The sequence below is a fragment of the Ranitomeya variabilis genome, chromosome 3, assembly GCF_051348905.1.
Source record: "Ranitomeya variabilis isolate aRanVar5 chromosome 3, aRanVar5.hap1, whole genome shotgun sequence".
NCBI lineage: Eukaryota > Metazoa > Chordata > Amphibia > Anura > Dendrobatidae > Ranitomeya > Ranitomeya variabilis.
The window spans coordinates 398,734,766-398,740,761 of record NC_135234.1 but is presented as its reverse complement, the minus strand read 5'-3'; positions in this window follow the sequence as shown (position 1 = coordinate 398,740,761).

The following is a 5,996-nucleotide window of genomic DNA, read 5'->3' as shown; positions in this document are numbered from 1 at the left end:
TGAGTATCGGCTGTTGCTAAAGGTTTAAACTAAGGCTGCGATCATGCAATCAGTATTTGGTCAGTATTCTACCTCAGGATTTGTAAGCCAAAACCAGGAGAGGAACAGTCAGAGGCAGGGCTGCCACTAGGAATTTCGGGGCCCCATACTGGCAAAATTTTCGGGGCCCCCTTGAGACTCCGCCCAGGCTCCACCCCAGCCCCGCCTCCATGCTCCACTCCTCCAACTGTCCACAGTCCCACCGCTCTCTCTTGGAAAAACTCCACTTCTCACCTATCACACATTAACAGTTCCCATTACCAGATCACACATATAACAGCAGCTTTTGCTTTGGCCAAAAGATTTTTCTAATCTGCCACCATGACACGGCAGACTCTTTTGGCCGGGCCCTACGCTACTGTAACCTATTACAAATTTGTTAAAATATGCAATACAATTTAGTTATATTTTTATTTATTTTTCAATTTTTAAAATGACCAATAATATCACATACAAGGGACAAATACCACAGCACCATGACACCATATTACCACCACAGTGACCAAATAATACCACATACAAGGAACAAATATCACCTCATCATGTCCAAATCACATATTACCACCACATGGTGGTCAATAATACCACATACAGGGAACAAATGCCACCACACCATGACCAGACCACATATTACCACCACAGTGACCGAATAATACCACATACAGGGAACAAATACCACCGCACCATGACCAGACCACATATTACCACCACATAGTAAATGAATGCTGCAATACTGATCATTAATATAAAAAAACCCACAATACTAATATCACCATATGTGCCATTATACACAGGAGATCTGTACTTAGTATGCAGTGTCCGTGTACAGGTAACACACTGACTCACCAGTGATGTCTCTAGATGAAGTCCTTCAGCCTTGCTTTCCATCTTCATCCAGCATAGACCGCCATCACGTCATCCAGCCAAGACATGTCTCTGCAGGAAATAACAGTTATCTAGAGCTCCTCTTGCAGAACACATTGCTTAATTTTTTCCACAACTTCTACACTATACCAGATGAAGAAAAAAGGGTGACATAGTATCACTCTACACAGTAACAGGACCGCCCCCCCATTTACAACAGTATCCTCAAAAAATTAAATACATTACTGCAGTAATAATATCACTTAATTAGCCCCTATGGTAATAATATCCTGCATCCTGGCCCGTGTATCTCATTCCTGGCTCCAGCCATATGTTCTCACATTCTGCCCCCATATGATCTCCCCATCTGTCCCATGAATCCTGCCCTATCTGTCCCATAATCCTGACCCATCTGTCCCATGATCCTGCCGCCCCATCTGTCTCCATCGTATCCATCTTGCCCCATCTGTCTCCATCCTGCCCCATATTCCTGCCCCATCTGTCTCCATCCTGCCTTATATTTCTGCCCCATTTGTCTCCATCCTGCCCCCGTGTGACACACATTCCTGCCCTGTGTCTCACATTCCTGCCCCGTGTCTCACATTCCTGCCCCGTGTCTCACATTCCTGCCCCGTGTCTCACATTCCTGCCCCCGTGTCTCACATTCCTGCCCCCGTGTCTCACATTCCTGCCCCCGTGTCTCACATTCCTGCCCCCGTGTCTCACATTCCTGCCCCCGCGTCTCCCATCCTGCCCTCTTGTCTTTATCATGCCCCGGGCTTGCCGCATTCAGTAAAAAAAAACCCCTTTCTCCTTACCTGGCCGGGCTCCAGCGCTGACGTCCATCGCAGGCATTTCAGCGCAGAGTCGCCGGCGAATGACGTCCGTGCACGCTGACGTCGCTGACAGCCTCCGATTGGCCAGCGGCCTTAACTGTTGCCTTGCGGGCCCGGACGGGCACACAAGCAACAGAGGACACTGATCCTGCGTCTCAGACACAGGTTCAGTATACTGTATGAAGCCTGCCGCTGGGGCCCGGGCCCGATGGGCAGATGAGACGGGGCCCGATGCGGGCCCCCTCTGCCCACCGGGCCCCATACGCCAGTCACGGCCGTAATGCCCTGATGGCGGCCCTGGTCAGCGGTAAAGTAAAAGGCCGGGGTCATATTTGCAAGTGCAATGCGAGAGACTCGCACGAGTCTCTCACCTCAATACCTGGCACTGCCATCGGCATTCGGGATCGGAGTGTGCGGCTGCATAGAAATACAGTGCCGGGTATTGAGGCGAGAGACTCGTGCGAGTCTCTTGCATAGCACTCAGAAGTTTGACCCCGGCCTAAGGCTAAGTTCACACTGGGCGATTTGCTGTATTTTAATGCGTTTTTTATACTAATTTTCACCTGCATTTTACAGTACCAGCAAAGCCTATGAAATTTCAGAGATCTCATGCACACACATTGGTTTATTTTTTTTATCAGTATTTTGTGCTTTGCATGTTTTTTTTGGATGCAGTGCATGTCACTTTTTTCAGCGTTTTTTAGTGTTTTTCACCCATTGAATTGAATGGAAAAAAATGCATGAAAAAACGCACCAAAAATGCAGTGGAACCTGCCAAGCACTCAGGTTTTGCTGCAGAAACTGATGTAAAATACTGATAGGCTGTGTGCACACGTTGCGGATTTCCTGCGGATAAGCAGCATTTTTTCCGTGCAGAACCGCTGCAGAACCGCAAGTGATTTACAGTACAATGTAAATCAATGGGAAAATAAAAGTGCTGTGCTAATGGTGCGGAAAAATCCACATGGAATCCGCAGGGGATTAAAAAAAGGACCATGTAAATTCTTTGTGCGTTTCTGCACCCATTCCATTATAGAAATGCGCAGGGCTAAAACCACATAAAATCCGCAAGAAAAACGCCCAGATTTTGACCTGCGTTTTCCGCCAAGAGATGCAGAATCCGCACAGAAAATTCCAGAGGCAAATCCGCAACATGTGCACATAGCCATAGTGTGACCATAGCCTTAAAGAAATGGATCTGTCAAAAATTGACAAAAATGGTGATGGAGAGAATCAATTAAATACAGTAATCAGTTCTTTGTTGTTTCCGTGACGGTATGTGTCCACGTTCAGGTTTGCTTGAGGCTTTGGTCAGGATTTTATGCAAGTAAAATCCTGACCAAAAATGCACCTGAGGTCACTGGCAGGTCACCTGCGGTGTTCCTGCGTGTTTTGCTCATTGTAGCAACATGCTGCGTTCTGAAAAAACGCAACGCATGTGCGTTTTCGCGGGAAAAAACGCATGCGTTTTTTACTGCACGGTGGAGACGGGATTTCATTAAATCCCCTCCACTATGCTGTAACATCTGGACGCTGCGTTTTTGACGCTGCGGCTCAGCGCTGCGTCAAAAACGCAGCGTTTCCTGAACGTGGACACATACCCTTAGTGTCCATTTTTTTTAGCAGAAATACATGTTGTACCTGTACTAGTGAATATGATGAAACTTACTATTGAGCCTCCTAACAAATACTACATCACAAAAATGTACCTAGCCTGGGTATTGAAATTTAGAGTGGGCCCCTGGAGTCAGTTCCACTGGTAGGCCCTAGGCACCACAGTCCGACACTGATTGGGATATCAGGTGCATTAATAGGGTCACAAGCAGCAGCGGCTCAGTATTTGGGTATTGGGTGCAGTAATAGGGACACATATGGCAGCATCAGCTCAGTATTGGGGTATCAGGGGCAGTAATAGGGACACATACGGCAGCAGTGGCTCAGTATTGGGGTATCAGGTGCAGTAATAGGGTCACATACAGCAGCAGCGGCTCAGTATTGGGGTATCAGGGGCAGTAATAGGGACACATACGGCAGCAGCGGCTCAGTATTTGGGTATTGGGTGCAGTAATAGGGACACATATGGCAGCATCAGCTCAGTATTGGGGTATCAGGGGCAGTAATAGGGACACATACGGCAGCAGTGGCTCAGTATTGGGGTATCAGGTGCAGTAATAGGGTCACATACAGCAGCAGCGGCTCAGTATTGGGGTATCAGGTGCAGTAATAGGGTCACATACAGCAGCAGCGGCTCAGTATTGGGGTATCAGGGGCAGTAATAGGGACACATATGGCAGCATCAGCTCAGTATTGGGTTATCAGGGGCAGTAATAGGGACACATACGGCAGCAGTGGCTCAGTATTGGGGTATCAGGTGCAGTAATAGGGTCACATACAGCAGCAGCGGCTCGGTATTGGGGTATCAGGTGCAGTAATAGGGTCACATACGGCAGCAGCGGCTCAGTATTGTGGTATCAGGGGCAGTAATAGGGACACATACGGCAGCAGCGGCTCAGTATTGGGGTATCAGGTGCAGTAATAGGGTCACATACGGCAGCAGCGGCTCAGTATTGTGGTATCAGGGGCAGTAATAGGGACACATACGGCAGCAGCGGCTCAGTATTGTGGTATCAGGGGCAGTAATAGGGACACATACGGCAGCAGCGGCTCAGTATTGGGATATCAGGGGCAGTAATAGGGACACATACGGCAGCAGCGGCTCAGTATTGGGGTATCAGGGGCAGTAATAGGGACACATACGGCAGCAGCGGCTCAGTATTGTGGTATCAGGGGCAGTAATAGGGACATACGGCAGCAGTGGCTCAGTATTGTGGTATCAGGGGCAGTAATAGGGACACATACGGCAGCAGCGGCTCAGTATTGGGGTATCAGGGGCAGTAATAGGGACACATACGGCAGCAGCGGCTCAGTATTGGGGTATCAGGTGCAGTAATAGGGACACATACGGCAGCAGTGGCTCAATATTGGGGTATCAGGTGCAGTAATAGGGACACATACGGCAGCAGCGGCTCAGTATTGGGGTATCAGGGGCAGTAATAGGGACACATACGGCAGCAGCGGCTCAGTATTGGGGTATCAGGTGTAGTAATAGGGACACATACGGCAGCAGCGGCTCAGTATTGGGGTATCAGGTGCAGTAATAGGGACACATACGGCAGCAGCGGCTCAGTATTGGGGTATCAGGTGTAGTAATAGGGACACATACGGCAGCAGCGGCTCAGTATTGGGGTATCAGGGGCAGTAATAGGGACACATACGGCAGCAGCGGCTCAGTATTGGGGTATCAGGTGCAGTAATAGGGACACATACGGCAGCAGTGGCTCAATATTGGGGTATCAGGTGCAGTAATAGGGACACATACGGCAGCAGCGGCTCAGTATTGGGGTATCAGGGGCAGTAATAGGGACACATACGGCAGCAGCGGCTCAGTATTGGGGTATCAGGGGCAGTAATAGGGACACATACGGTAGCAGCGGCTCAGTATTGGGGTATCAGGTGTAGTAATAGGGACACATACGGTAGCAGCGGCTCAGTATTGGGGTATCGGCAGGATGAGGTGGTTGTGCAGGTTGGGGATAGATGGTGATGGGGCTTGAATATGAGAAGTGAAACGTGTCTATGTAGTATTCTCTGCAGACAGTCCTGGGTGGAAGAAGTTGTCATGTCGGTCTGGGCCAGATGGAAAAGACGGGAAAAATGAACGATTCCATCAGAAAGAATGTCAGCAGTAAGTCATTATCTGTAAATGTGCTGTGATCTCTTATATGTTCTGTAGGACTGGTATCTACCACTGACCATATGGCGGTAATATCAATATTGGTCGTTATATAGAGATTCTCTTCAGTAACATCGCGGTCATCTGCTGAGGTTCTCCTCCACTATTAGGGGGCGTCACCGAGCTGTAATCAAGGTTACCTGGTTAGGGGCCCACTCTGAAGCTTCGCCCCCCCTGAGCCAAAACCCTAGCTACGCCTCTGTCTCTACTACAGTCTCTTGTTATATGTATATAACCCAATGTTGATGCAGCAGAATGTGACCAGACCAGTCCATGAGAAGAGGCTTTCTCCCCACACAAGTCTGGGCTCCAGGCACAGTTCTCCTGCGTGGCCCCGAGCCCTCAGTGATACAATGTGAGGTAACTATGAGGCATCCACAGACCTGAGCGCAGCACCTGTAACTGATAAGCGGCCCCGCCCCCGCCTGCCACTTATGTGACCATCTTTGGTAACAGAACGAGCC